Source organism: Ambystoma mexicanum, chromosome 6p (genome assembly GCF_040938575.1).
Source record: "Ambystoma mexicanum isolate Mex_15411 chromosome 6p, UKY_AmexF1_1, whole genome shotgun sequence".
NCBI lineage: Eukaryota > Metazoa > Chordata > Amphibia > Caudata > Ambystomatidae > Ambystoma > Ambystoma mexicanum.
The window spans coordinates 1,198,599,201-1,198,607,223 of NC_090935.1; positions in this window are offsets into that span (position 1 = coordinate 1,198,599,201).

The following is an 8,023-nucleotide window of genomic DNA, read 5'->3' on the forward strand; positions in this document are numbered from 1 at the left end:
TCTCCCACAGAGTGGTCTATTTTTGCTCAATCACCTCCTGCTGGTAATTCACTTGAAGCATGGCCTATTTTGAGTGGCCTCCTCCTGTTCTCCTCCTCTACTGCTCTGTCACCTCCCAATGCTGCAGAGACGACACTGTCCTAACTCCCATCCAGTCAGCCTCTTTTTTAAGCATTGGCTTGGGCAGTAATTGTTCCAATATGCCTTCAGATCAGTGGCTTAATTGCACTCTTAGCACAGGAGCATGTGATTGACATTTGATAACTTGCTCTACCTCTCCCCCAGTAGATGTCCTTTACCTGTAAGTGTGTCTAGTTGTGTCTCTCCAAATGATTCCTTTTGGCCTCTCTTTGGGCTCAAAGAGCTTATCCACCATTTTGGGGTCAGGTGAGGGTGGACAAGGTGACCGGGATCCCGAGTGGCCCATCTGCTAAAGTCTACAGCAGGTGCCCAGGCTCTATAATGTTCAGTTTATGCAGCATGTGAATGTCCCAAATTATTTCCTTTCTTTGCCTGTATCTGTTTTCCCTGAGGCTGTAGCCTGATCCACTCTGGGACATCTGCTGCCAAGAGACACAGAGCAGTGTACCTCTCCATGACCCGCTGACCATGCCAGGATCAAGCTGCCGGTCTCCTGCATTCATTATGTGTAGCACATCTTCACTGAGGCTGAGATTCCCGGCTTATTTCCCCCATATCCCTTGCATGAGTCACTGTATCTCCTCTCCCGGGAATCACTTCATTTGGTGGACGAAATGAGAGAACTCTCCTTGAGGGAATGACAGCACAGTACATGAGGGTCTGTCTGAGTGGAGAATATACCATTGCCAGGAGTTGCATTGCATCATGTTGCCGGTTATATCGTGGCCCCCAGAGTTCCCGAGTCCCCCTCTAGGTTCTCCCTAGTGGTGTCTCTGTAACAAACCACATCCCCATGTGACTGCCCCACTAATTCGTTTCTTCTGTGACAAATAAGGTTTTCCTTCTCCAGGAAGCATTTCCCCAATAGGAATAGTTTCCTAAGTATCAGGACTCCGTTGTTTTTCTTTGAGGGAGGATGCTCCAGGGAGAGAATCACAAGGGCAATCCCAGATTTGGCCTTTCAGTTGTAGATTAAGGCCTGGGCTTTAGTGTGGTGGTTTTCCATCATTGGAGAGGGGAGTACAGTTTCTGGCATAAGAGTGACTTCTAAGTCTATCATTATTTCTTTCACTTCTAGAGTAAGGACTACCTTATGGCACCCCCTCGTCCCCCAGTCCCTGTGAACACAGGTGATTTGGGAAGGTCTCCTGCGGACTTGCAGAGAAGGAAAGACTGCACTACAGGTGGGGCCCATGGGGTAATGCCGCAGACCTGTAGTGGGATTTATTTGCTATCTTCCCTCAGGCTTCAGGGTCACCATCTCTTCTATGCTGGTACCTTCTTCCTATGCGCCCCCTCAAGATACTCCTTCCAGGAGGTGGCTCATGGGCCAGACCCTTGCTGCACCACATGGCTGGTATCCATGGTCTCCTCCACCTGATGATCCAGACAGGCACAGGGGATATGGCCGGCCTGACTGCACGAGTAACATTTGTCCCCACGCCAATGTTCTAGCAGCAAGAGGCATGCGTGGCTTGCCCTCAGACCAAGGGCCCTTAGAGCCCTTAGATCTCCAGCCCTACATGTTGTTTCCCGCCAACCCCCTAACCCCCCGCCGCACCCAAGGATTCTATTCAGCCTCTGCCCCAGGCTCCTCAGCCCAACAACTCGAATAGTATCTCTGCCAACTTTGGGTGAAGCAAGAGTGCCATGGTGGCCGGGCAGCCCTACACTCTGGCTGCTGAAGTCTCTCCCGCAGGTGCCCTTGCTCTCTCGGGCTCAGTTCCCAGAGTGCACACATGCCCTAAATGCTTCACTTTCTTCGCTGGTGTCTGATGTTCCTTGGGCTCCTGTCCATGGTCCACTCCAGGGCTTGCATTGCCAACGTGCTCTCATCTGAAGTCCTGCTCCATTCTCCTCTGAACATTTTATTTGTAGTGCATCTTCTCTGGGGCTGATATTCTCAGTTATTTGTATACACCCAACATGATTTCTCTCCGGAAGTGATGCTGCAGGGCACGGGTCAAGTCCTAAAAATGAAAGTGGAAGACTCATCAACAAACGCAATGGGATGTGACGTCACCAAAAATGTGTATATCAAGGTGAAATATGCACATTTCATTAAATTGGCTTTGCATAACCACCCACATTGAACAGGACAAATCGTATTTGCCTTTCATAAAATCAGCACACACACAAAATCAAGACAGGACATTTTCTCCGAACAGTGTTTTTGAAAATATTAAAAGGTGTGCATGTTTTAAATGCCAAGAACCTATACAAATGTTTTTCCTGGGACTTGCAGTAACAAAAAGGGATATTTCAGCTTTAGCTGTTTGTTGTTTTTCATCAGTTTATATAGTGCAGTGCTGAAGTGTCCGGCCTGCAAACCAGACGGACTGCGTTTTGAACCCTGAGGTCAGCTTTAATTCTTAAATTGAAAGAGGACATCCAATGTTTCTCTTTTAGCTAGGGGGGACTGAGTTCACCCTTTGAATAAAGTGGGTGGACTCCGTTCCCCTGCGTGTACCCTCGACTTGAGCCCTGCTGCAGGGCACCTTATCACAGGCAGTGGCGGCTGGTGACTTTGAAAGGTGGTGGGGCGTAAATTTCTCCTGGCGAATTAGTGAGCGAGCGAGCCCAACCCACATGAAGAGTGGTGCGGGGGGGTCACCCCCGTGAAAATATTTGAAAAATGGCTTCCAAAATGTACAATTTACTGTTCAAACCCACAGAAAAAGGACAAAAAAAGCATTACGTTTTACATACTAATGGTGGTACATTATTCTTACGTGTGCACGTGTGATGGTGTATTTCACAGCAGCTTGTATTGAGAATAGCTGGTACTATGGTGTAGGCATATCCAGTAATGATAGAAAAATATAATTTTGTAACTCTGTTACTGGCTTTCAAATTTAGCAAAAGAAATTCTTAAGAAGTCAATGCATAGCGCATAAATAGAAAACTCACGTGCCTACAGCACCCATCCCAAACATAAAGCCTGCAATCCACAGCCTCAAATACCTAACACCCGGCCTAGACAGAAGATTGCATTTCAGCAGGGCCAACTCAGCCCTCCAATCGCCCGATGGCATTTTACAATGCTTAGAAGCGTGAAGAACCTGGCATGGAGCGCAGCGCGATATAACAATGGGACGTTACATATTAAGTTGTCAGCTGAGCTGAAGCTCTGAAGAAAACCTAGTGAAAGGGAAAACCCAGGAGAGGTGGGTGCACTGTGAAGTCCAGATGGGTTTATTATTCCACTGTGTTCAAATTTCAATAACAGGGCGCCTTAAGGTGGTTTGCAGCTCTCCGAGACACTACACGCATACAAGAAACAAGAGCTGGTTGAGGAACAGCAAGGATCGGTGCGCAGGGATGTGAGACATAAGAGTCAATATGAGCACCCAGGTACTTGAACTGTTTTCTCTTTGAATACCCAATTATTGTCTCGAGCAGCGTCAATTGTTCGAGTGATGTCTTCTTGAACAAATCACCCCGTAACCTCAAGCACTTTTGATTTGATTCTGCCATCTTTTGACAGTTCAAAGGAATCAAAGGCGGCCTTACAAGGACTGCGATTGATTTGTGTTCTTGCTTATCATGCTAATTCCCTTTTGCCTGATTATTGCTCTTAGAAAGACTGAGGATTGCTGAAGATCAAACGGGCCAGTTATTGTTATCACGCATTGTCCAGAGCCAATACTCCAAGCATGCCATACAACATTCCAAATCTCACGGGATCCACCATGTTGCCAACATTTAGCACGAGTTTTTCTTTTATATATAAGGGATGGGCCAGTCATATCGAGTCACATCTAAAACACTCGCAAATGGCCCATTCTACCGCCACGCCTTCCCCTAGCTGGCTTCCTCAGAAAGGGCATATTAAATATAATGCTATGTATGCACATCATTTTCGAGGGAATTATAATGTGAAGCCTGTATGATTAATTAATATGCAACCACAAACTAGTACTCACTGCATAAAATAGATGATAAAGCACATCACAAAATTCATTCTTAAAACCATTGCAGATTTTAAGGTTTGTATTTTAAATGCGTACGTGCATCAAGGGGCCGCATGTTAATCACTAGTTATTTGGCTATTGCATTTCACTGGAAATTTGCCTTTTTTATTGCTAAAAGGGCAATTTTAATTGACCTTTTGGTCTACATGCGACTGAGGAATAACAGTTTATTGACCTGCCTTGACACATAATACATATCATGGTCTTAAAAAATAAATGTCAAGGTGATTTCTTTCATGTGTGTTTTCCTGTAATACATGCCAGTGAAAGAAATCACCTTAACATTTATTTTTTAAGACCATGATATGTATTATGTGTCAAGGCAGGTCTCCGGGTAAAGGCGAGAATTATGTGTTTCTGTGCCTCGGTCTAGTTGCGCACAATGGCACACTGTTGTGATCAAAAGGATAACACACCATTCGCAAACCTATCCAGCATGTTCCCCCGCTCCCCACAAACCTAACCCACCACCGTTTGCACGACCTCCAGCCTGATCTGAAAGAGAGGGGGACTCCGACCCCCTCCCATTCAGATCAGGCTGGAGGTCGTGCAAACGGCAGGGGTGCGCCTTAACGCAGGAGCGGCAATCAGCCCACTTAAAAAACAACACTTTGGGCATGGGAGTAAAGGTGCCAGACCGTCGATGGCGTCGACATGGGGAACAAGGCCCTGCATACCCCAGGGCACGGCTCCAGGACCAGGACGGTCTGTGAGTGGGAGCACTGTCCTGGGGAATGGCGGGCTGTGGGCACAAACATTTCGAACTTTAACTAGGCCCGGCCCCTGCATTCCCCAGGGCAGGGCTCCAGAGGAAGACTAGGACGGCCCTGGGCTGGGAGCACTGTCCGGGGGAATGAAGGCCGGGTGGGCATCATGTTAAGTTAGCTCACTTACTTACAGGAGGCAGAGGTAGGCCGTCTGACGTGGACCCTGCTCTGCTTTTCTGTTCTCTGGTCTGGGTGGGCAGCTTGATGGCGTCACCACACGCTTGCGCCCAGCCACACAGCCATGATGAATGTCATTGGCTGACAAGCAGCCAATGGCATTCCAGTATAACCTGTTGCTGTGCCCATTGCCAAGGAGGTCCTGACAGGTGCGCTGTTTGCGCACAGAATAATACTGGCGGGGCCACCCCTCGAGCGCCCCGCCAGCATCTACATTGCTTTGGTGTTACGTAGAGTGCGTGGAGCTACGAGCTCCAGGCACTCTACAGTGGAAATAAATGCGTAAAAGGGGACGCGCCCCTCTACTGCAGGCCCAGCCAGCCATGAAGACGGCAGAGAGCCTGGGAGCAGCCGATTGTTTATTTATTTATTACCTTGATTTCACGGCAGGCAGCGCTGCTGAAAAAGGATGCATAGCAGAGCTAGAGAACAGAACGTGAACATCTGTTCCCTGCACACGCCGTGCTTCCCTGGGGTGGGGGGCGGCGCCCCCCCGCCCTATGTAAGCGGCCGCCACTGATCACAGGGGAGATTCCCTCGAGTCCTGACCTCCGGATCCTCGATATGTGCCCGTTCTTTTCCAACGTGTGCCTCTTTGTTGTTTTTATTCTCTAGTTTGACTGCATGAGTAACATTGCAGCTTCAGGCTCATGGCGTGGACCATTGAGACTTTGCGAGTCTGGGAGCCTCCTCCTTTTATTTATATATATATGGGAGGTATGCATTTACTCGCACATTGTGCTTGTACGCCTAACATGTGTTTTAGCTGTACCAGAGCTAAATGCCCCTCAGTAATTGCTAATGTCTCTGTTTCTTTAGGTTAGATTTAGTACCGGCCACAAGTAATTGATACTTTGTTTGCTCCCTTCCTGTAGCTTATGCGCCTTTCATTGAGTGATCTCTTCTTTGGGGACAATGAAGGCAGCTGATCCGTGGCTGACGATTTTTTTGAGACTACTTGCTTCTATAAGCTCTCCCGGACCCTGAGATGGGAGGCATGGACGTCATTTCACCAGAATGCCAGGGGTAGGTGAAGTGACATCACACGACCCTTGACCCCTGATGACATCACAGGAAGTGATGTCATTTGCCCCCACCCCAAAGTGATATCACGGGTAGCGATGGAACACGACCTTTCACCTGTTGACAAACAGGAAGTGGCTACGATATCACTATAATGTGATGTACATTTCATACAAGAACGGATCGCCATATATATCATTAAGATCAGTGTGTATAGGCCCATATTACCAAATTACTGTGAATGCAAGCAGACGTCCATGACCAAATGATAATGATGTGTTATTATATAGCACTTACGCTAAAGTGCTTTATATAGAAAAAATATAAACCCAATATCACCCAACCTGTGTTGGTACTCATTTATCAACCTAAGAAGGATGAAAGGCTGAGTTGAGGCGTTTAAGAACAGACTAAATCAGTGACTCACCCCCTGAAGTGTGCCTGAAATAAACCTTTAATGAGTCTAGCAATTATTGTATAGAATTCCAGAAAGCCACATTATTTGGTATTCCTATTCTTTCTTATTTAAGGGCAGTGCTGAAAGTGTTAGACTTGTGGCACTCCTGTTCTTATTTTCAAGGGGCCTGAACAAGAAAGGCAGCCACTCCAGAAGTAAAGAGCCACATGGTGCTGGCCACAGCCCAGGAGCTTGCATTACAAAAAAACCCCCAAAAAAACCTTTTTGTTTGTTTTTAGAGGTCGCAGGGAGAAGTATGCATTTCTGTTTGTTTGGCCTAGGGGCTATGCTAATTTGTAGCCATATGCTTTACCTATTTTCAGTTTGAATATAGATACTGATTTTTCTGGATCCTCTTTCATAGCACCTGGACCCATAGATGGGTAAGCCTGCCTTACGGTGTCTGTGGCGCATCGCAGCCTCACTGATGTTAACACTGCCACAATTTAAAACATTAGGTATGTGCAGACAGTGGGTATAACTAGGTATAGGAGCTTGTTGCCAAGTATTAGTGATTAACGCCTTTCCCCCTCACCTCAGCAGGATGTGAGCCGTCTTTGTTTGTTGGGTTTATTGTGCATCCTTTGCACACTTCATCTGTGAGGCATTCGACTCCAATATACATCCAGGACAATTTGCTGTGTTCTTCCTGGTGAGCATTTGCTTTGGTATCTTATCGTCGCAATATCTTGGTGGCGGTACTTTCTCTTTCAGACCACCCGGAGTTGTGCTGCCTCATCTATTTACAGAAGAGCGGGAGGCCCAGACCCCCTTGATTTCTTGGTGCTAAAATGGTTGTCATTGCAATTTGGGGAGGTTTATTCTACCAAATGTAAGCCGAGATAATTTTGTTCAGGGATTTAAAAACATTTTTGGGCAGTGGTATCGGGAGGGCCTGGAAGTAATATAGAACTCTCAGTAATTGTAGTCTTTGCAGCATTGAATTAACTCTATACAGAATTGTGAAGATTAGCATTGTGTTGCATCTAGACAGAACTGTGAAGATTAGCATTGAGTCACATCTAGACAGAATTGTAATGCTAGCTTGCCTCATATCGAGACAGAATTGTGAAGATTAGCTCGAATCACATCTAGACAGAACTGAGACGATTAGCATTGTGTCACATCTAGACAGAATTGTAATACTAACTCGCGTCACATCCAGACAGAATTGTGAAGATTAGCATTGTGTCACATCTATACAGAATTGTAATACTAACTCAGGTCACATCCAGACAGAATTGTGAAGATTAGCTCGAATCACATCTAGACAGAATTGTAATACTAGCTTGCCTCATATCGAGACAGAATTGTGAAGATTAGCTCGAATCACATCTAGACAGAACTGAGACGATTAGCATTGTGTCACATCTAGACAGAATTGTAATACTAACTCGCGTCACATCCAGACAGAATTGTGAAGATTAGCATTGTGTCACATCTATACAGAATTGTAATACTAACTCAGGTCACATCCAGACAGA